This window comes from Panthera tigris, chromosome A1 (genome assembly GCF_018350195.1).
Source record: "Panthera tigris isolate Pti1 chromosome A1, P.tigris_Pti1_mat1.1, whole genome shotgun sequence".
NCBI lineage: Eukaryota > Metazoa > Chordata > Mammalia > Carnivora > Felidae > Panthera > Panthera tigris.
The window spans coordinates 215,219,556-215,244,978 of NC_056660.1; the positions used below are offsets into that span (position 1 = coordinate 215,219,556).

The 25,423-nt window shown below is 36.9% G+C and overlaps 1 pseudogene; it reads right to left on the minus strand.

Annotated features, from left to right (window-relative positions):
- Nucleotides 1-22,398: 22,398 nt before the first annotated feature.
- LOC122230717 lies at nucleotides 22,399-23,670 on the minus strand (annotated as a pseudogene).
- Nucleotides 23,671-25,423: the final 1,753 nt, after the last annotated feature.

Below are 25,423 nucleotides of genomic sequence, written 5' to 3' on the forward strand. Positions count from 1 at the left end.
GTATAATTTGTGATTATAGTCTATGGATACACTGTTACACATGCACATGAACACACACACATTTTTTCTCCCATAACTATTAGCCAGGACCCATAGAATAGGAGCATTAGACTCTCCTCATAGAGGGATTTTTGGCAAGAAAGTCATGATACAATAAATAAATAAATAAATAAATAAATAAATATTTACATACTTCTTTCTTTATTTACTTACTTATTTTTGCTCCTGTCCTTGGGAAAAAATGAGTGTCTTTTTTCCCTTTGTAGGGTTGTAATGATGTACTAGGTTAAAGGGTACTACTTATGTGTTTTCTATTTAACAGAATGGACAAAATAGATTCACTATGTCAATAGCTGCTTACAGGAGCCAGGGATGTATTGATTTCACCATTAAGGAGGCCATAGCTGCAAATGGAATCTTAACTTCATTAAGCTTAAGTAAACACATTTCCATTACCCCAGATCCATCTGTCTTTTCCATTGGCTGACCAAGAGTATCAAATGGGATGTAATAGAAATCACAGCACTTGTAGTACAGTATGAGAGCAAAGGTATCGGAGTCCAAGTGCCCAGGTACAATTTTAGTTTTCTATGGCCTAGCAATGGAGCTAGGTGCATTATTTAATGTCTATGGGTTTTAGCTTAGAAAGTAATTGGGTCTGCTTCCTAGAGTTATGGTTTAAATGCAATGAGAAATTGTATGTAATATCATCTGGTATCAAATAAGTATTAACATAATAGTTATAATTATTTTTATTATTGCTCATAATCTCTAACATCATTACATTTTTAATAGAGGATGTTTATTGCATGTAAGGATATGAGTATGGCCATTTTCATGAAGGAAGCAGTCTGTAGATGTTATGGCATTAGGATTCTATGGCAAAGTGCACAGAAGAGCTAACATACTGAAAGGGAGGAGGAAGGATGATGACTGATTTCAGATTTGAGCTACAGTTTAGAAGGATGAATATAGTCAAATTACCCTAATAATTGGCAGACATGGGTAGGATTCATTTGAAAAATGATTTAATTTTAGATGGACTTTAAGTTCATTATCTTATATTACTCACAGGAACCGATAAAGAAGATCCTAGATGAGTCTATTAAACGAATTACTGTTTTATCTAAAAGCAAAGGGAATGTAAAAGGAAAACAGGAAGGTCTTGGATCCATTGGAGAGTGCATACGGAATGAAATGTACATACAACTTAAGATACAATTTAAGGCAGAGTATATAATCACGGACCACTTATACCTCTTTGAAAGAAAAGGAGAAACAAAAAAGTATACATGTGAAGTATGACAGAGGTAGCAATATCCCATAGTACAAGACAGAACAGGAAGGACTGTTAATGATACCATTGAAATGGAATGAATTACCTAATACTGAAAGAATTTTAAAAAATCAAATATTGAGAGAAATCGCATTTTCCTGAAATCCAAATGTTTCTACTTAGTTTTCAAGGAGTAGTCACTGTGGATAGATAAAAGACAGTCTCAGTGCAGATATCTGCTGAAGGCAACTCCACAGTTGAAGTAAATGTAGAAATAATAGAACAGACTCCCTTAAGGAACAGACTCTGAAGGAGAAAGTTTTTTGTCAGCCTCCTACACTCTAGAGTAAGAGAAAGCAGGAAACACAAATAGAAATGTTTGAAGAAGGAGAAAGATGAGGTGGCAGAGAGATCTTATGATCTTAATTGGTATAAAACAAATAAAAAAGGTGAGCGTTAAGAACGACTATGAAAAATACCTGAGGAAATGTGTCTTGCGGACTTGCCTCATCTATGTAATAGAGGGTATCTTGATCACATGAAGAAGTGGGAGCTTGCTTAGCAATCCGTTCAGCATAAAATGTGCATTTATTTAGCACCATAGCGATAGCTACAATGTTTATAAGATCCCCACATGAACTTTGGAAACAAAATCCCTTACTAGATGAGGACGTTTGTATTTCATTCGTCTATTAACACAAACATGTTCACAAGACTCTAATGTCTATGGTTCATTTTGAAAGCTGGTGAAATTCAAAGTATAAAAATTCAGAATAAGATTTGTATAGGATCTAGTAGAATCTCAAAGATTCAGTGGCAGGCAAACCAACTTTGTCATTGAATTTGGGCTAGAAAGAAAACATGCCGTGTGTATGTCCTGTTAAACAGGTATATATGAGTAGTAGCCATCCCTGGACTTAAGGAGATGTTTAGTTTGTTGTGAAATATCATAAAACTGAAGCAAGTCTTTAGCAAGTCACACCAGAGGACCTGAAGGAAAAAAATAAAGGCTGGGCATTTAAACAAAATGTATAAAATGGGTACTTTACAACATACTTCTCATTTTTAACTAACTCATATGGAAAGGAGACTTCTGTTGCCAGATTAGCTATAGTAGATTCTCGAAGATCCAAACTTCTGCATTAGCTAGAACCAGCCAATTAAATGACAAGATATAGATATAGATGATATAGATAGATAGGTATATATTATTTAATATATATAGTATTTTATTCATATATATAATAATTTATTAATATATATAAAACATCAAGGAGCTGTAAGACAGCACGAAAATGGTAAACTAAAATTTTAGGAAGAACGTGCCTGTCCACGGTGAGATGCATATCACTAGATGCTTTGTTTGCAGGTGTTATTATCAGTTCTGAGGACCAATAAGGATCTGAATTGGAAATGGGCAAAACATGGAGACTTTTAGAAATGAAAGGAGTCCACCATTGCACAGTTAGTGTCCCCTTTGGGACTTTTGGGGAATATACTGGAGGCTGTGGATTCTATAACACAAGCTTTTAAATCGTTGTATGAGTTTGTCTTCAGCCTCAAAGTTAAGAGTACACAAAGTCCTGATGAAGAGAGTGAATCTGTTACAAATATGTGATAAAAGTTGAAACTCTTTCTCCCGAGAGGTCTGTGAGTACAGCTCACAATCTATCAGGACAGAACTAAATCTCCTGCTGTCTTTCCCATATAAAGAAACAAAGTTCTACCAGTTATTGACCAGAAGCCTGGGAAGAATATTCTGGAATTAATAAGATTGAATGAATCTTATTCTTTATATTGAGAATGACTTATTACTTTTTTTTTTCTTGTTAGTGGGGCAGAGTGAACCTGGCTATTTTGAAAAATTTCATCTTGATCCTCTATGATTCTTTTACACAACATTCCCAGCACACAAAGTATGGGAAAAGGTACAAAATAGTGACTGAAAATGAAGCAAACAAAAATATAGAATCAGATTCATAGATAATCCGGGTATTGGGATTTGAAGAAAGTGCTTTAAAATAACTATGAGAAAATAATGATCAACCTGAAGAAAATGGAAACGTTCAATGCTTTCAATAGAGCAATCTATCGGAGAGATTCATTTGTGTATTCAATAACTGAATATAAATAATCTGCAGTTGTGCTTTACAGTATACTGCACAAAACGGGAAAGCGAATGACTATGCCCAATGAACCATCCATAGAACATATCCAAACTGAAGTAGGAGACAGAAAGCAAACAGACCGTGTAAGATCCATGTAGATCAGGGTCAACACGCCTAACATGTATGTAATTGGAATCACAAAAAGAAGAGAGAAAGAGAATAACAAAGGTATTTGACAAAGTAGTGATTAAGGAGTTTCCTAAAGTGATGAAAAGCATTACATCACAGACTGAATGAACACAACTCACACTATATATGAAAAACAAACATATGCACACGTGCACACACACACACACACACACACACATTCATACATATCAAGGCACATCATGATCAAACTGCTGAATATCCAAGCACAGAACACTTTTAAAAGCAGCCAGGGAAGAACAATACTAATTTAAAATGAAATAATAAGACAAGGGGCTGACTTTTCAATAGAAACTATTGGAAATAAAAAAGCAAATTTGTGAAAACAAAATTTAATTTATATTTATATAGCTAGAAGAAAATATATCAGATTGAAGAATAAATACCTTTTGGACAAATACAAACAAACTGAGAAAAATCATCACTGATACTAAAAAACATAAATGAAGTTCATCAGAATTAGTTGAATTATTACACAGAGAAACATAGAAAGGACCATCTCTTCCTTAAACTCCAAAGGTTCTAGAGCCTCTTGGAGAGTGAATCTTATAAAAACAAAACTGGAGATGTTTGGATTCAGTCCAATTCAATTGAATTCACTTTACCTTTGCAAAATTCCTATGTGAATATACTATGAAATGTCTTAAGATACAACAGTATTTGAACTGTTTATTTCAAGATATCATGTCATGTACCTATATATGTATGTGTTGATACAAAATTAATGTGTCTGCATACATACACACAAGCACATGCACACATATGCCAGACAATATGTTGTTAGCAATTTTGGTGTTACCTGTAGGAGTACTGAGGAAGGTAGAACTTTAAATTTCTTTAATTACGTCTCTTTCTTTTTAAATGTTCTTTCATGTATGTTCTGTGTCTTGTATATTCAGCAGTTTGATTATGATGTTCCTTGGTATGTATGAATGTGTGTGTGTGTGTGTGTGTGTGCACGTGCATGTGCATATGTTTGGTTTTCATATATAGTGTTGTGCTCATTGACTCTGTGATGTAATGCTTTTCACCACTTTAGGAAACTTCTTAATCACTGTATTTTAAAGCAATTAATATTGGGTATTGTATAAATAAAATAAGTGTTTGGAAATAGGTGGAGGATAAAATAAAATTACAGTAAGATCAGCATCTTTTGTAAGAGGATAAACACAAATTTAAAACATCACTAACTGTGAAACCATTGCTAGACTATTCCACCAGGGCACAGAGAATGTAAAAAATTTAATAGCAGCAAACATTGGGAAAGCAGAGGTGTTAACTGACTTAGCATGAGGGAAAAGTGAGATGTAAATACATCATTGGACTCCCAAGAGGCTCAAAAATTATTTCACCAGTTTCCCTTGGAAATGAAAAATAAAGTAAGGGAAAGAAAATTAAATAATTGCTTGAAGTGTTTCTAAGAAAAAAAGTGTCTTTCAGCATTCTAGCAGCCATGTGATTGTCCCTTCCCCGTCTCATTCGAAGTTTGAAAATGTATTTCCTAAAGAGTATAAAACTATAGTCTCCACATGAAAGATATCAGGCACAGTTGAGAGTAGGGAGACAGAACTGAAAATACCATAATGTAAGAATTCCTGCATTAAATGGTTAGGCACCTCTTATTCTTATATTGATTCCCAAATCACTGACAGCCATGCCTATACCTTCCAAGTCAATAGAGTTCAATAAATTTCCCTTTTGAGCAGGACTCTCTACCATCTTGAATTCCCCAAGAAAAAGAAACTTGTAAACTCTGCAGTAAAGACTTTAATTGATCACCCCCATCTCCAACACAGAGCTTTTACTAATGGTTTCAACATTGCAGAAGGACATTTTGGTAGATCTTTATGATTGATCCAAACAGAGAAAAATGTAACATGAAAGAACATAGACTTTTTAATTTTTTTAAATTTTTTAAATGTTTATTCATTTTTGATAGAAAGAAAGAGGCAGAGCATAAGTGGAGGAGGGGCAGAGAGAGAGGGAGACACAGAATCTGAAAGAGGCTCCAGGCTCTAAGATGTCAGCACAGAGCCCAACGTGGTGCTCAAACCCACAAACCATGAGATCATGACCTGAGCCAAAGTCAGATGTTTAACCGACTGAGTCACCGAGGCACCCCAGAACATAAACTTTTTAGATAGAATGAAATTTCAAAACATATATTTCAAATTGTCAGGAGCCCAGCTAGGCTTGCAGAAGCACTTTTCTATCTGTCAGATACCTTCGTATCCAATTAAAGCACTAAGTCAAAAATGAGTGGTAAGCCTCTAATCATTTACTGTGATGGTATAAGCAAGAGATTAAAACTGGAAAAAGCTAACTCCCCATGTTCCATTTCCGACATAGAATGGTGCAGTGTGGCAGAGGGTCAAGCAGATCAGCATAGCTATAGGGATTCTCTCACTGTTGGGGAAGCCTGAACAAAAGGCTTCAGCAGTTTTAAGGACCAAGAGGCTTGGTGGGATGGGCAAAGAGAGGGATAGGAGTGAAAAAACACTGGGTACTGAACCAGAGTGAGGAAAAGTGGTTCTCCTGTCCAACCCCCATTAGGATGTCTCAGCAGACCTGCCCGAAGATAGCCTCTAACAAGGTCTCAGATAAAGAAACCCAGGAATGAAGGCACCAGGACCAGCCTCAACTAGCCTGGACCAGCAAAGAGCATGACCAGTCAGAAGGGCCTGGGACATTGATTGCAAGTCCCTTCAGAGATTGTGGTGCACTTACTGTGCATCAAGTCTGGCTGGGGGAGGGCAGTTTGAGGCCTGTTGGGCAAAGCCTTAGTAATTGTCTATTGTCAAGCTTGAAAAATCACACATAGATTTTTAACCAGGAGCGAGACTCCTCACAGATATTCTCATAAAGAGGTATAAAAAGCTATTTAAGTCTGGATGCTATGGGAAAGAACATCCAGAGGGAGAAAAGCAATTTTTGTAAAATAATTATTTGATAACCAAAACAACATATGGCTAATGTTGAATAAGTCTTGTGTAAAAATACAAAAGAGATGGAAAACTAAAAGAAAATAACAAGCCTAGGTGGTCCAAAAACCTAACAAATAGGAATCTCAGAAAATAATAAAAGCAAAATTAGATCAGAGAACATCATTGAATAGATAATTTAAGAACATATTGCCAATGCCAAGGACAGATATCTATAGATTAAAAAGAGAAACCAGGTGTCTAGCTGGATGTATAAAAATAATTCTGCACCAATCATGTCATCCTGACATTTCAGATCAGTTGATATGAAAATTAGAGCCCACAAGCTTTAAGAAAAATAATGGGCTTCGTCAAAGATAAAGAATAAGAATATTTGAAATGATTCCTCAAAAAGACAATGGAAATTGGAACATGGGGGTGTGTTTTCAAAACTTAATAGAAGGCAGTATCCACGGCAGTTGGGGTAATCAACAGGACTCATCAGATTATAACACGGCAAGTTTAATTGCAGGCACAGGATACATAGCACCAGGGCCAAAGATGCATAAATGAGCAGTAGAAAGCACTGGGACACCCAAGCAGAGCTTCTAGTGTTCTACCTCAGAGTTGCAAAGGATTCAGGTTCCAGGCCACTAAAATATGTGTGAGATATCTTGGATTCCAGGAAGCTCAGACTGCCTGATCTCATAATAAGTAAACTCCGTTGAAGAACATCAAACAATGTATTTTCAATAAATAATGTAAATAAGCTGGTATTTAATGCCTACAAGGGTGTTTTGTAATTTAAGATACTGTCACCACTATATCCTATTCCTACCTTGGGCAAACTGTGATATAATGGCTCCATGTGATAAGCAGGTTATCACAAACTATTTGAAAGTTAACCCATTGCTTACACATTATCTAACCTATGGATTCATGCTTACAACTAAAGGTAAGGCAAAGGAGTTAAGGTGTTTTTAGACATAGAAAATATCATAATTTTAGCTTTCCAAGGAACTATTGGAGGACTACTATTCAAAAACCAAAGAATATAAACCAACAAAGTTAGACACTAAATTCAGAAAACAGGAAACTTAACAAAACAAAGAGGAAGGCAATTCCCTGGCTGATTGTGAACTGAATTTCTAAAATGAGAACAGGAAGCTGCGTAGAGAACCAACCATCCAGATTGGAGCAGGTCTGGAGTCTGTGAAAGAGAATTGCTTAAAGTGATGAACTTGATAAAATACCTAATGGGCTTATAAACATTTTATGTTGTAGATTTCAACTGTGCCCCTCAAAGTTGTATCCAAGTCCTTATCCCTCATACCTGTTTGGAAATAAAGTTTTTGCAGATGTACTCATGTTAGGTCCTTGAGATAATAACTCCAAAGTGGAGCCTAAATCCAATGTCTGGTGTTTTTGTAAGGGAAAGAAGAGAAAGGTTTGAGACATAGAGACAGATGGAAGAAGGTCCTGTCAAGATGGAGGCAGAAACTGGAGTTATGCTGCCATGAACTAAGGAACACCAAGAGCCTCCAGCAGCTGGAAGAGGTGAAAATGATTATTTCTCCCCCAGAGCCTTCAGAGGGAGAGTGGCCCAACCAACATCTTGATTTCAGACTACTGGTCTCAAGAAATCTGAAATAATAAATATCTGATCTTTTAAAGACAAATTTTTGGTAGCTAGTTACAGCAACTGTAGGAAACTTATAGATACAGAAAGTAAGCAAACAAAAACATGATAATTTTCAAGTCTAGGGAAATCATGAATTTCTACCAAAAAAAGAAAACTATATTACCGAGTACTCTGACTTAGATGTAAGCAATATTTAGATTGTTGTAATAATAGAAATACTGATTACAAATCTATAGTCTTACCAATATTACAATCTAACTATACTTGGGATCGGGGGAAGGGAACTGTATTTGAGCAAGATGAGATAAATTGAAAGAAAATAAAATGCAGTAGCCCAGGCTTTCAGTACTTGGATATGGGTAGTAACACTTGAAATGGTTAGAAGTAATTACTGAAGTATGCGATGGCTAAGATTGACAAAAATCCATCATCATTTCTTTATGGAATTTAGAATGAAACCAAATTGTCAAAGATGGCTCTTAAATTTCTGGATGATTGGCCAGATGATTGCAATGATTCATATTTAGAAAATCTTTAATGCTAGATCGAGGGCCTTTTATTGGAGTGTGGGTCTACTGACTGGAGTTTTGATTGATACTCTTGCACAAATATTAATCATATTTCATTTTCTAAGATTTTGTATGATTCACTACTGTATAACAAATGAACCACTTAAAACTAATTCAACCTCGAAATATTTTAAAGATTAAAACAAACACTTTTAGAGTAGTGTTTCTCAACTTAAACTATTCTCCCTTTCATGATTTCTGTGATATTTTCCCCTAATTTGTCACGAAATTTTAATGTCAAGCATATGCCATTGTGTATCTTTTTGTATACTACGTGCATACTTGCACTTTATACATAAAAATGATAATTTCTCACATCACCACAAGGACCAATACTGGTCTCTTTAGGAGACCAATAATTGTCTGCATTGAAAATGCAGTCTTATAGTAGACTTCCCTATAGTAATCATATAGAATTTTTGAGGGGAGATTTTCATCTTTAGGGAGTGCTATCCATACGATTATTTCCACAAAAAATTGAACTCTACCTTTGACCTCTATTCAGTTATATATATAATGTTCAATTCAGTTGTTCAAGAAATATGTATAAATTAATTTCATACTGATATTATCAAACACAACTTGTGGAAATTGTTTTAGAAGAGGAGCAAATGATTTGGTAGGAATTTGAAAATGAAATGAATGTTCAATATTCTGTGATAATCTATCATCACTTTCCCCACTGACTGGAGAACTTCAGTTCATGACTAATCTATCGATTGGACATCAACAATGGAAACTTCCATGGTATACTTGTTTATCCACTTTGGATTCATTCTTGTGTGTGTGTGTGTGTGTGTGTGTGTTTATTCATGTACATGTGTGTGTGAGAGAGATGCTGATTTATTACATAAATATAACATATTTCAGTGCCCTGAAATCAAGTGTAAATTGAAAAATGGTATTTATTTTTTTTACTGATAATTTTTTCAGTTAGGAACTTAACAAAAATACCATATCCAAGAAATATTTGTATGGTGACTCACTTACTGGATTAGAGACATGAATTACAAGTAAAATTCTAGAAAATCCCTTGATTCCATTTGTCAGAGACATACCCTGTTAATACAAATTTATTTTTTTCTATAATAATTGAAAATAAATGTGTAATTTTTTATTGTTTTTATTTCAAAAATACAGCAAATATTATTCTGTAATAAAGAAATAAAAATATTACCAATTTCATTTGAGTTAGGTCACAAAAGTTGTTAAACTTATGGCTTACACTTGTACCATACTATCCCCTTTATGTAAATGAGCTACAAAATAACAGACTTTCAAGTATCATATTTGAGGATTTTTTCCAATACTAAAATTTTACCCTGTCTTTATTAGTTGTTGAATTTAAATTGGACTTTTATCAACTTATTTTTCATTCTCCATATTAGTGCAGCAGAATCCAGACAGCTAAATATATCACAGTATTAGTGAAGACCTATATAGCTCTGTCATAAATGAATTGTGGCTGTCACAATGGAGCTGTAAATTAAACAGAACTCACACCAGGGCTCTGTGCTGTTAGATATATATTTGGGGTTCATACCTTGCAATTTATAGATTATTATTATGTAACATTATCTTTTTTTATGTGACATTACTTTCGAAAAAGCTTTATAAAATGTGTAAATTCACATTAAATGCGCAGAAAATAGTCAGTTACATGAAGAAAGACTTCTGATACCAATGTTAAAGAAAAAATGTAAGACAAAAGTTTATCTATTAATAGAAAATTGAAGAAGGGAACTTTATATCTTTACATATAAGATTTGGAAAACATCCCAGATTCAATTCAAAGAACATTGAACCTTGTCAAAGCAGGATGGTTTGTCTTCTCTAAGTGATCTTCATTAACTATGGATTTTATTCCTTGTCCTTCTAATGACTCACTGAAAAAAGTTATAGAAAGTTATTAGAGAGGTTACATAAGAAGCTTTCTAGATTATCCATTTTAAACAAGAAAAGAAATAATAAAAGCAGAATACAGGTCATCATGCCATTAGCTAAAGAGCTCAACAAAAATATAAAATGAGATTCCATGATCCTTTCTAATATTGACTACCCGTATAAGGTACACAGTCACTTTTTTTTTCAATAATTGAGGTTCTATGCCTCCCTTTGTTGTAGTTGTGATAAAAATGGCCAATATTTCCCACCTCACTAGAAAAAAGAGTGAGTTAAGTTTTTACTAAGGCCTTTGCCAAGTCTTATGTATCTGTGTGCATGCGTGTGTGTGTGTGTGTGTGTGTGTGTGTGTGCGTGCATGTAGACTGCATAAAGATAATTTAGTTTTTGAAATAGGAGAATGCCCCTGATCTTCTTCTGCATTTTTTTGTATGGAAACTCAAATCCACATGGTAACTAGCACTATGTGAATTTCCTGCTATTCTCCCAGTAAGCCAGGAGTGTATATATGCCTTATCAGTTTCTCACTTGTTTAAAAATGAAAAACAACAACAAAAAATAGGTTCTGATGGCATCAGTTTCTTCCTATAACAGACAGTAGGCTATACAAGTGAGATTCCAAGGCTCTCTGCTAATAGTGGCAAGCTGTCCAAGCAGCACTCTATGGTTCAGTAAAATATGAGGCCATGAAAAATGGACAAGATATCTATACTTGTATCTGCATAAGAATATGCTAACCACCTTGTGCTACTATATATATTTTATAGGGGCTACAATAAGTTTGTTTGGTCATACACATGAAAATGAGTTTAATTGATGAGAAAAAAAGAAGAAGAAAGGGGTTGGTCAATATAAGATGGGGACAAATATGCTAATAAAATTACAGCTTGAAGGAAACCATTTGTATCTCTCTTATAATCACCAGCTATGAGTAAATACCAGTATTGTTGGCCAATGAAAATGATTTAGAGTATTTCAAAAAAATTAAGAACCAATAGTATGCAACAGAGAAAAACAGAAAAGAGTAATGTTTCTCATCTACTAGACCTTCTTCTAATTTTTGCTTCTAGTATTTGGTTCATTTCCCCAGTGAGGGTCAACTGCAAAGACATTTAGTCCAGGTGAATTGTTGTGACTCTTTTGTAGGCAAGCATGTCGTGTGAGTTTTGCTATTCCTAAACATGTCTCATTAATTACTTAGCTTTTCTGTTCATTGTATTGGTATGATGTGTGAGTGTGTGTGTGTGTGTGTGTGTGTGTGTGTTAGAGAGAGAGAGAAGGAGAGAGGTGGGTGTGTTGAGGGACAGAAGGAGAAGTGGGGTTTGTTGACTGCTATATTAGAGAAACAGCATTTCACAAACACTATTTCATTTATTTTCATGGAGTCCACAATTCCTAAGTTGCACTTGAGAAAATGAGTTTCAAATGGGTTAAGCAACTTCTTCAAGGCTACTTGGATTATATTTGTCAAATCAATTCAAGTACCCTGGCCTTTCTGCTATATAAATTATGCTTCATTGAAGCTGAGTTTGTTAGACTATGTAAAGTAGCAATAAGTTCTCTCTGTGGAACACTGCATTTAAAGTTGAAGTAGTTTAAAAATTGATTTATTTCTGTAAATATAGGATTCCCACTAAAATATAGTCTTATGAAAAATACCCTAATGAGAATTTTATTATTTAGAAATAGGATTTAAACATCTCAAAAATACTAATAACTTCAGGTATTATAATGTAGTTAGGAGACTCTTCCAATTATAGCTGCTGGAGATGCTATTGTTCCAACAGCTGATCACAAATACCATCAATCTGTTGTCCACAAATAATTCCCCCACATTACTGTCTGACCTGGGACCCCAGATTTCTTTGTCTTGCTTGCTTTTGATTTGTACCTGAGTTTTCCCCCAATTCTTCAATAAGTTTTGGAAGTTGAATTTCATTCTCATATGCACAAAGGTAAATTGCAGTAATATGCTACATGTCAGTTTCTTCAAATGAATTCTAATAGGTTCCTGATGAAAGTTCATAAAAATCTCTTTTGATATTACACTGATATTCTTTTCATTATGCATTGTCACTAAATGATGATAAGATAATTCTTGGTCTCAACTAAAAACCTGACTTTTCCTAAAAAAGAACCCATGAAACTAATTGCCAATCAAAAATTAGGTTATTAAGACTATACTCAGAAATAACGGACAGTATAAGGAATGGGAGTCATCACTTTTTAATGCAGTATGTACTTATTTTTATGTCTGCCTAATATCATTCCTTAAAACAGGCAAAGACAGTTAACATATTAGAGATTATTGTTAAAATTATATGTAAAATGCAATATGGCTAATTTGAAAGATAATTTAAAATCATACATATTTTTACATGATTTGATTGGAATATATTTATAAGAAATCTGAAACATACACACAATTTATACAACATATATCTTTTCCGGTACTTATGATTTAAATGTTGCAAAAGTATGTGTGTATGCATATGTATTAAATATAGTTACAACTATATATAAATCATATTACCTTAAAAATATTATAACATGATTTTCATTGTTTTCTATATTTCTAAGAATGACATTTATAATTTTAAAAATGGACTATTTAAGAAGTCATTAAAACGTATATATTTGGCTTAGGACTAATACATGTATATAGAAAATCGCATATGAAATATCTAAAGCAGATCGTATTTGGGAAAGAATGTCTTTTTTCTCTCTCTCTCTTTTTTAATGCCTAGAAAATTGATAACATTTATTTATTTATTTATTTATCTGTTTAATTGAAGTGTTTGACATACAATATTATATTAGTTTCAAGTGTACCACATAGTGATTCAACATTTATATGCATTGTGAAGTGATCACGGGATAAATCTCGATTTAAATAGTCTCTCATAACTGTAACTCATAACTATAAATATGATAATATTTGTGAAACACCCTGGAGACGGCAAACCCTCTGGAAGAAAAGAGAGAAAAAAATCACCAAACTGCATGTTGTGTGAAAATGCCCAGCCGGCCCAGTTGAGTGAATATTGCCAGCACCTAGTGAACAACCGTGCCACCTGCCCACATGGCAAAAACCTGTTGAAAGACCATGATCTTACACACCAGTTTCACTATTCATCTTAATTTTGGCCCTACCATAGTTTGCCAATTCTCCCATATAGATCATAAGTAGTCCCAATTGTATGGCTGCTGGGGCATTCTACGTTTCCTGAATCGGGCAAGTCAAGAAAGATTAGAACGACTTTAAGCAAACTGAAGAAGAAAAGTCTGCGGAGGGAATCCTCTTGAGCCTGTAAAAAATCAAATAATGAGGGTTCTTGGGCAGATATAAAAAGAATGTATTTGGAATTAACACAAAGAAACAGGAAGCAATTATGAAAGTCATTTTTACATTAAAATTCAAGGGAAGTGAACAATGAGAATGGACACCTTGAAAATACAAGTACAGATGTTAAATGCAGTTGCAGAGATGCTATGACGGCATAGAACAACACCACAGAGAAAGTTAAATCACAGTGGAAAAGAAAGGGGTACATAATACAATACAGGATGGATACAGATAGGGAAATGTACCGCAGATCTCTAGAAAGTACCCATCTTGGATAGTTGAAACTCAATACCTGTTGAACAGCATCTTCTGTATCCCCTGCCCCCAACAGCTGGCAGCAACCATTCTACTCTGTTTTTATGAGGGTGCCAATCTTAGATTCCTCACAGAAGTAGAATCATGCAGTATTTGTCATTCATTTGGCTTATTTCACTTAGCACGATATCCTTCAGGTTCAGCCATGTTATCGTCTAAAAATAAACTGGATAATTTGCTAGAATGTCTCAATATTGTGCACCTGAAACTAATATAACACTGTGTGTTAGCTACACTGGAATTAAAATAAAATAAAATCAAAATTCTAATAAAATAAAAATAAAATAAAATAGAAGTCTAATAAAATAAAAATTCCTAGAACAATTTGCAGAAATCTAGGTCTGTTAAAACTAAAAAGAAGAATAAAATAAAAATGATCAAAAGCCAGTGTTATTTTTCTTGGTGTGAATCAAGAACTAACAAGGGCACCTGGGTGGCTCAGTCGGTTAAGCGTTCAGCCCTTGATTTTGGCTCGGGTCACGATCTCAAAGTTGTGAGATTGAGCTTCGAGTGTCCTGAAAGTCTCTGCACTGACCCTGCGGATCCTGTCTAGGATTCTCTCCCTCCCTCTCTGCCTGCCCCTCCCCCACACATGCACGCACTTGCACTCTCTCTCCTTCCCTCTCTCTCTCTCAAAAATAAATAAACATTGGGGCGCCTGGGTGGCGCAGTCGGTTAAGCGTCCGACTTCAGCCAGGTCACGATCTCGCGGTCCGTGAGTTCGAGCCCCGCGTCAGGCTCTGGGCTGATGGCTCGGAGCCTGGAGCCTGTTTCCGATTCTGTGTCTCCCTCTCTCTCTGCCCCTCCCCCGTTCATGCTCTGTCTCTCTCTGTCCCAAAAATAAAAAACAAAAAACAAAAAAAAAAAAAAAACGTTGAAAAAAAAAAATAAATAAACATTAAAAAAAAGAACAATAACACTAAATAAGTGGGCATATAAATGAAAAGACTGAATAATTACAGGATGGTGTGAATACAATATATCTGTATATGTAGATAAAGATTATGCAATGCTATATCCATAATTTTATTTTACATTTAAATGAAATGACAGGAAACATTGTCCAGGCATTCTGTTGGGGGCCTAACTGTATTCGTTCTACATATTCAGGCATGTCTGTTCAGAGGAAGAGAGAAAGGGAAAGAGATAGGGTCAGCCATAAGGTGGACATAACTGAATCATTAAGGTACCACTTAGTGTGGATGTTGTCTCAAGTTTGGCTTCCTTGGTCTGTGTTTGGTCAGAAGACCAGTGCTTTTCAGATTTCCAAACTGGTTACAGACTTACTTAATTGGTTCCTTCTGCTGAATCCAGATAAGCTGCTTAAATCATTTAGAAAATACCTCGAATTTAAATTGTGGTAGGGGTAACTGAATAATCGCTTTTAAATATGTTTAACTCTATGTTGTATTTATAATTAGGAATATTTATTTCTCATTCAAAATAAGAAATAGTGTTGATTAGGAAAATATATGCTACTTTATTCTTCCCTAGGCAAAAGTATAAATTCTTTTATTGTATTGAGTTTAAAAAAAACATTTAATTTTTTATTTAGTCTAATAAACTTTCCTCCTACTTGAATGTAGACTGTATGAAGTCAAGGGTTTCCAGGCATTGTCCACAGCACATAGAATGGGTCCAGGTACTGATTGGGCTTTCAGTGCATATATACAGTTAATGAATATGTAAAGAGTGAATGATAGAGTCAAATACTTATAACCCATAGAAATGACTGCATAATTTTGGAAAGAAAGGTCATGGAAGAAGGGAACAAAAAAGTATCAAGGGAGAGAGAGACAGAGGGGGCAAAGGAAGGAATGAAGGAACGAAGAAAGGAAGGAAAGGAAGACTGGAAATAGCATTACGGAATGCATTTTGCCTTATTTGGAAAGGTGTTATGTTACATGGAATTCATAAGCACCAAGCTGAATTTCTTTTCCCAGTTGGAACAAAAAGGATTCTTATGTCAATTTCAAATTGAAAATCTCTTTCGATTCTTCAAACAGTTGGTAACCTGAATGTTTGTAATTTGAATAAAAAGTAGGATGATTTCCAAGGAGGAATTGAGATTTTTAAAATTCAGGTCTCTCAAATGGGAATAGGAGAGTAGTTCTCTGTTTGTGAAAAGCATTGCCTGCTGTTTTCATTAAACAGTAACTGTGCTGTTTTTGAACCTTTGCCCCATAAAAATATAAAGAAAAAAAAGAAGATCAAAGAAATTCAAGTCAAACAGTTGGAGTTTTTGGTATAGCTGTCATATTTTACCAAAATGTCAAGTACTTAAATGCAGATGGTTTATGTTCACTGCTATTTTAAGAGCGAAGTTCCTAGGATTGAAGCTGATATTGAAGAGAGCGAGGCACATTCCCACCTCCTCAGGAGCTGGAAGAATGCAGCCAGAGGAGAAGGATAAAAAGCAGTGAAAGCAACTGCTTGGTGGCAGAGAGGATGCTGTCTGGAAAGAAAGAAGCTGTTTGCCTCCTTAGCCATGCATCCAAACTACTTTATAAAGAGCATATAAGAAAACGGATCGTGTCAGATCTCCATACAGCAAAAACAAACAATTCAACCAACATTTACATGTAAGGTGTGCTTATTAATACATTCTCAATGAAATTTGTAAAACTTCTCCCTAAGCACAAATTCCCTGTTTTTTTTTTTTTTTCCAGTTGGTTTAAAGGCTCTATTTCACTGCTATAAATTATGAAATGATTACAAGGGAGTTTGCGAGAGCTGATTACAAAATATTAAATGAGATCCCAATTTTCAAATACATTTTTGTATTTATCAACAAATTATTAACAAAATCCAACACTGCGCCTTATGGTATTTAAATCGTGGCAACATATCGTAATCTAGAGATCTGGATAAAATATTTGGAATCAAACACTTTGTTAAAGGTAAAGAAATTGTTTTCTGGTTGATGGAAATTGTTTTCCGAAAGGCAGAGTAGGTAAGAGGGGAGATATGGAGCCCACGCAGCTAGAGAACCATCCCAAGGTTCTTGCAGGTTAAAGGACATTCGTGCTAACAACAGCAACTTACAGATGGTAGATATATAGTCTGTCTTTGTCATTCACCCATTCAGTCCAAAACACGTGTCTAAATCCCAAATCAACACTCACAGCGCTTTCGTGATGAATGGCGAACGTGTGCCGGGTGGTAAAAAATGTGAATGACCTGACATGCACATTTTCATCTGAGGTCCAGCAAGGGAACATTCTGCCTTCTCGCATCAGGTCTTATGCTATAAACAAGTATCCTCTTGGCAGCCTATTTTAGTGTCACAGTTTTTTGCATCTTTGTAGTTTTTGTGGGTAATTTCGCTGTTTAAAATGACCCCATTGGGATAAGCACTGGGTGTTGTATGGAAACCAATTTGATAATAAATTCCATTAAAACATAAATTAAATAAATAAAAATAAGTTAAAAAATAAAATGACCCCGGCGCAGGACTGAGGTGCTGTCTAATGCTCCTATGCACGAGTGTGGTGTACTTTACAGAGAAAACATATACCCTCTTCGTTTGTTAGAGTAGTTTTCGTAAGGCATGTGTTATAGTTCTGTGGGCCATGAGTTCAATGTTTATGGATCAAAGTGTGTATTAAATAGGCTACCTTTAAAAAGAAGCACATATGAAACAAGGGTATATATTAAATGTTTGCCTAAAATGTTCGGACTAGAGGTCACCGAAACTTAACCTTGTATTCTCCCCAGGGGAAAAGATTCGGTGTTCACCAATTCCTGTTTGCAGTGACATTCTAGAACGTAATACTGTAAATAACAAGAATCCACCATATATTTATAAAACATAATATACTATGAAATATATAATAACGATATCTCCAGACATTTGACTGAACATATTCTGGGTGTGTCTGCGAAGAAGTTTCTGGATGAGATTAATTAGCATTTGAACTGGTAGACTGAAAAAGGGCAATTTCCCTTCCTATTGTGAGTGGGTCTCATCCAACCCAAGGAAGACCCAAATAGGACAAACAATCTGAGTGAGAGGAACCCCTTTCTGCCTGACTGATATGAGCTGATGCATTGGTCTTTTCTGGCTTCAGATTCAAACTGAAATTTTGGCTCTTCTTGTGGTTGGATCTGCCACCTTTCAACGTGAAACTTATATCATCAGCTCTCCTGCATCTCAGGCCTTTGGATTCAGACTGGAAGCACACATTGGCTCTTCTGGGTGTCCCGTTGGCAGCCTGCAGATCTTGGGACTTGTCGACGTTCATAATTGTATGAGTCGATTCCTTATAACAAAACTCTAAATCTACCTTATCTATGTATCTATCCATCTCTCCATCCATCCTATTGGTTCCATTTCTCTGGAAAACACTGACTAATACACTATTGTGTGTGTATGTGTCTGTGTCTATGGGTGTGTGTCTGTGTGTAAATGTTTGCTGTATATGGGACATGTGTGCGTGTGTTTTGCTATTGTTGTTATCTGTATCCCTCCCATAAAATCACAGTGAAATGACAGTAAAGTAGTAAAGGTTGCAATAAAATCATAATGATAATGATGGAATGTAAGTAAACCAGACTGAAGAATTTATGGATGACTTTATACAAACTGAATTTTATTGACAGATAAACTAAAAGACACAAGTTCTAGTCCACTGCACTGACAAGACAATGATGTAGCCTTTCCTCTCAGGAGAGACCCATCAATGTCCTTGTCTTTATGCCGAGTAGGTATAAAAAAAGGTAAAAAACTGATTTTTACCTAAATGAGGGGCCTGGCTGATGGACAGAGAGGGCTCGCAGACCCTACATCTGAAAGACAATTTAGGTAGGCAGGGCACAGCTAAATTCTCTTCAAAGGGAGAACAACAGAACAGCAGAGAAAATACATGCCATTATTCTCAGTGAGTCAACTTAACATGACAGGAAGCCAACTAATAAGAGAAATCTGAAAAGATACGGTATCATTTAAAGAAATAAGGAAAAATAATGATAGGCAATAGGGACCATCAGGGAACAAGAAGGGGTTCCTAAAATTGTAAAATGAAAATGGTTGCTAAAATTAAAAAAAAATGTATAGAAGGGCTGGATAGCAAAGTTCATGAAAACTTCCCCTCACCAAAGGTAGAAGTAAATGAGAAGATATAGAGTGTAAGAAAGAAAAGTGAACACACAGGAAGACGCAGACCAATAGATGTAAAATTCCTATAATGGATATTCCAGAAAGAAAACAAGGAAATAGTAATCAAACAGATAACACAAGCTCTAGGGCCATTAATATCAGAAAACTACAATCAACAGGTATTTACAAATAAGTGAGATACATATTGGTGCCATGTTTTTTGTTTTGTTTTGGTAGCGCTAGATTTTAAATTGCATTCTTAGTGGGTAATTATTCTGAAGCTGGGATTCTGCACCTGGGGTGGGGGAAACGATCAAGTGTAAGGCTAACTAAATAAATTTGTAAAATGCACAATAATACTAAAGAATTACTTAAGAATTGTGGCTGGTTTATTTATCTTATAACTAAAAGTTTGCACATTTTCACCCCCTTCACTCAACACCTCTCTCATTTTATTCATTTCTCTTTGTTCCTTTTTATCTCTATTCCTTTCTTCTTTTTTTCCCAGAAAAAATTTAACAGATTTACTTATAATTGTTACAATGTTGAACTACTGAAACGTGTTCACTGAACCAGTTTGACTTGCATTAATGCTTTATGACCCCGCACTTACATTAAAAAATCACATACAAATAAAAATGGAAAAACTGCCAATTTCTGTGCCCTATTTTTCTACTTGCAATCATATACTTAGGTGCATTTTGACCCTATGGGGGGAAATACCTAATGTTCAGAACTACCAAGAACAAGAAGAGAAATTTTTTTTTTAAAGAATAATATGTTGGGGCACCTGGGTGGCTCAGTCGGTTAAGCATCGGACTTCTGCTCGGGTCACGATCTCACGGTTTGTCCGTTCAAGCCCCACGTCAGGCTCAGTGCTGACATCTTGGAGCCCGGAGCCTGCTTCGGATTCCGTATCTCATTCTCTCTCTGCTCCTCCCCCACTTGTGCTCTGTCTCTCTCTTTCAAAAATAAATAAGTGGAAAAAAATTAAAAAAACAATAAAATGTTTTCCATCATAGTGGATTCTTCAGCACGTTCTCTACACGTGCAGTGTGCTAGCTGGATGGCTTTCAGCACAACTGGTAACATTTCGCATGGCTAGCACACAGGCTGGGGTCCTCAAAAAGGCCCACCAGATAGGCTTCACTTGCCTCCTGGAATGCACCAATAGCTGAACCCTAGAAGTGCAGAAGTTCAGGGGGACTTCTGATAACGTCTAATTTCCAGAGCCTCCCAGTACCAGGCCTATAATGATGAGGTTTCTTCACCCCTCCAGTAGAGGGCGCACTCTTGCAAGTGGTCTTAGTAGCCAGTTGCTTCTTGGAGGCTTACCACCGGTGGATTTGTGGGCAGTCAGCTTTGCAGGAGCCATGCATGGTGTAGACACCTCCTTATTCACCCAGCTTCTCCTTCACCTGAAGCCTTGGCGAGCTAGTGGTGGTTCTGGCTTTAGAGAGTGACCTTGGTGCAGCAGGGGCTGAGAACAGTCTATTCCTCTCTTCTAATTATCTACTGTACAATGACCACTATTCTAAGGTGTCTGATACGGATCCATTTATTTTGTGTGTGTTTTTTTAATAAACATGAGTATTGATTTATATATATAAATATTTTAAATTAAAAATATAAAATTTTCATATGTATTATATGTTTTACCTGTCCCCCGCCCCCAACACTCCAGACCTGACTGACTTTAATTATAAAACAGCTTTTGGCTATAGACATTCATGTTTAAGGAACACTCAAAATTACACAAATTACCGTGTTCTCTTGGTTTTTCATGGAAGAAGGAATAGATGACTTTCTGAACTTTTCTTTGTCTTTTATTTTCTCGAAAGGAGTGAACATGACAATAACAAAGCTCAAGACACATACTCACCAGAAATGCAAAGATAACCCTTAAAGGTCTTCCCTTTTACTATTCCTTCAGGACGTGGTGCTCCCACACCCAACCTCTGTCACCCAAAATGAGTCTGCAGTAAAGAGACTTATATGCATCTGACTAGCAGTTACATATGAGTGTGTGTGTCCAAATAAAATATAAAATTATACGCCCAAAATAAAACCAAGTGTCTCAGCCGTAAGCAAAGGGTAATGACTGCATGAGTGAGTAAATTAAACATCTACTTTAGCAGCAAGAGGCTGTGAGGCCTGGGGAGGAAAAGGCATCCTGAGAGAGTTTGGGACTGATCCAGGTCCTTCAGCACCAGCAGTGTATAGGATCAGGAGGGGCAGGAGGAGGGGAGAGCCATGGCTCAACGGATGGTCTGCACTGGGACATCTCAAGGGCTATTCTGTGGATTTTGGGGAAACACATAGACATCTTTTTGGCCTTTTCCTGGTCTGGTTGTTACCATTAGGTGAATAGAAGCGAGTCACCGGTCAATGCTTAGTCATTGCCACCATGGATCTTCAGCAGAATATTCCAGTAATCCCCTGAAGTGTCTCCTAAAATGCCGTGGAGGAGCAACTTGCCATACAGCCGCTTATTCTCCAATCTGATGTCTGATGAGTGGTCAATCTCCCTGCAAGACTCCAGGATGCCATTCAGGGCCCAGTCTTTTGTTCTTGCTCCCCTCATGGCCTTGTTGGGCATGTGTGGGTTCGGCTTTCGGCTTTGTCCAGTAAAGCCCAGGATGGCAGAAAGGATTACTCAAGACTCCGTGCAAGTCAAGAGAGGTGAGAGGGAGGCTCAGGGAAGTCTTGCACGATACTCAGTGAGCCACGTGCCGATAAGAATATATAGAAAACGTGCAGAAAAACAAGTTAAGACAGGGTAAAATATTCCATGAGATAACATGGTCTAAGGGATTTATGAGCACAGGCAGGACCTAACCCCTAGATATACATTAACCAGATAAGGCAAGTGAGTGCCCCTAGATGTACATTAACTAGATAAGCAAAGCATGGCCGCTGTTTTCAGCAAGGCCAGAAAGCAGTGCTCTGCTTTGCAATGCGTTCCCTATAATCTCTTAACCCAGGACAGAGCTATTTGATTTCCCACAGGCCTTTCAGCAAAAACAGGCTGGCGCATTCCCGAGACATTTCCCCACCGCCAGGGTTGCTTGCTTCGGGTTCCCAGACATCTCCCTGCAGATGCTCTTAGTGTCCGCACCTGCCCTTCCCTGATACTCATTGAAAACGGTACCAGGTGGGGCTGGCTCTGCAAGCACAGAACTGTGCTGATTTGGACTCCTGTGTCCCCAGGCGGCTCTCCCCAGCCACTTACACCTGCTCCGCATATCTCTGGGTGCATGGCATGCCCACTGTAGCCCTTATGTCCCGGTTTTCCTGGCAGAGAGTGATGAGGGGCCTCTGGAGGTGTCCTGACTTGTCTGGAATAGCCTCCTCCAAGGTTGTTTTCAATTCTGTTCTGTGGGCTCCGCTCACTTCCCGGGTGTGCTCACTGCCACGGGATGTGCGGATTTCAATTGGGCAGGCATCCGGGCAGGCTCCGGTGGCGTGGGCCTTCTCGATGGCTTCCCTTCCCTCACAAACCTCAAAGACGATGGGGTTTTCATCAGAGCCAAGCTGCCTTCGCAAAGTTTCCTGACAGTTCAGATTTCAGATCTTTGATCCAATCTTGGGGCCATCGGGAAGGACTGGAAGACCTTCTGCCATCACTTGTTGGAGCAACGCTCCGGGCAGCCTGTGAAGGCCGGCTCCTCAAGCCGGCAGCCTTTCCCAGCCTCCCACAGGACCTCATCATCTCTTAGGAGGTGAAAGACAGGAGCATATGTGATGGTGCCTTGGTTTTCAGAGTGTGCTTGAGGCACAGTGGAGGCGCAGGTATCTTGGGCAGCTGTTGTTGCTGTCCAGGAGGTGACATTGGCAGTTGTCCAGGGGACAACATAGGCTGGCTTGACACTGGGGACCCTGAGTGTGGGTTTCCTCCAAGGTACAGGTACATCCACATGGAGGAACGGGCTGCTGGATGAAGAGGGCTACCTAAAACCCCCAGGGAGTACTAGAGGCTCTCAGAGTACAAGCTGGGCACTTTGGTTCCTCTGAATGTTCCTGACATGTTGGTAGTTCTGGTTGAATTGCCCTGCGTAGTTTGCCCCATTATCCAGCCTGATGGGGGGCATGTGTGTATGTGGGGGGGGTGGCTATCACCTCCTCAGTCACCACCACCTGGTGCAGATGGAGGGGTAGCCCCCTGCCAGCAGATGACACCCTGCATCATTCACAGATCTGGCCACAGGCCATGGGCACAAGGGGCAGCGAGAGGTGAACAGGACTCGAGCTGGAGCAGCTCTCTGCAGGCATCCCAGGCACACCATCTTGGGTCTGCCTGCATGCAGCTGGGTCCAGCTGGGGCCCTCAAATCAGAGCAAGGAAGTTTACATTTCCCCCCTTGATTCTGTGAGAAATAGAATATTTACTTGCAAATCATGACCTAAATTTGGCTAAAAGATCTTACCCACTAAAAGAGAAGTGTATACCTCGGTGACCAGTCCCATTTTTCATTCCTTCACTGACATATTAGATGGTAATGATTCAGGAAACTCACCCTTCTTAGCAAAGTTTACATTTGATTTTTCTAGAAAGTAAGATGGGCAACGCAATGATAGTTGAATAGTGAGAGTAGATTCTGTTGATAGTATATTTCATATTTAATGCAATATATATGTTAGGATTTACATATGTCCTTTTTCAAAGAAAAGTTAAAATGAAGGCAACATGGGCAATGAAAAATGTCACATGTGTTACCTACATTAAGAGACAATTGTAAAATAAAAAAAATAAAAACAAAAAAATAAAAAATAAATAAAAAATTAAAAATAATTTTAAAAAATTAAAAAAAAAAGAAGGGGTGCCTGTGTGGCTCAGTCGGTTAAGCGTCCGACTTCCGCTCAGGTCATGATCTCGCGGTTTGTGTGTTCGAGCCCCGCGACGGGCTCTGTGCTGACAGCTCGGAGCCTGGAGCCTGCTTTGGTTTCTGTGTCTCCCTCTCTCTCTGCCCCTCCCCTGCTCATGCTCTGTCTCTCTCTGTCTCAAAGAAAGAAAGAAAGAAAACATTTTAAAAAATTAAAAAAAAAAATTAGAAACAATTGGCCCAATTCCCACAGGGTAGAGTGTGCTAGATAAAGGGCAGCTATGAAAAAGGTGAAACTGTTCATTAGATGAAATGTTTCACTGTATTAATACATATAACTCTTACTGTGCATATATGAAGTTGGCATTTAAAAACAAAACAAAAAAAAAACCAATTCCTGTATTTAGAAAGTGCACCAACCTGTTGTTTTTCTCTGTAGCCTCAGATGTTACCTGATGTAAAACACGGTTTAGAGTTAAGAAAAACAAAAAAGAAAAAGCTTTTATTTTCTTCCTACCAGATGAATAAACCCTTAGTCTGCACAATTCATGTTTCAGAGTGACTTTTATTAACACATAACAGAAAATTTAGCTCATTTTTGTCTTAGATTAACCACATGGTAGTACTGATAACTCTTAATCTGGAAAAAAAAACTAGAGAAACAAAAACTTTGAAATCCAAGAGTGTCTTATAATCAGGTGATAGGAAACATACAGTGATTTGACAAAGACTTACTAAACTTTTCTCTTTTATTTCTAAATGCCTTGGAGAATTTATATGAAGGAAAAGTTATCAAAAGTTTTAAAAATTATTTTTAACCTCAAAAGTTCTTCATCACGTAATCTTATTTTCTATAATCAAGATTGGGACAGTGAAGGCAAATTTAAAGCACGCATTCCTAAGAGTTCTCTCTAAAAGGTAATAGCATTTTTTGAGAACACCACAATTAAGCAATATATTTTATCTTTTCCTAGTTTGGGATTTTTCAAATGGGGTTAAGGAAATGTGTTAGAATATATTCAATATTTTATTTCCATCTTTAAATGATGTTTTTCAATTTTGTATCACACACCATTTTCTATTTTGAATATTAAAATGATTAAAATTGGAATTTTCTCCAGGAATCTAATGCACAACGTAATGATTACAGTTAATAGCACTGTAGTATATACTTGAAAGTTGCTAAGAAAGTAGATTTTCAATATTCTCACCACGTT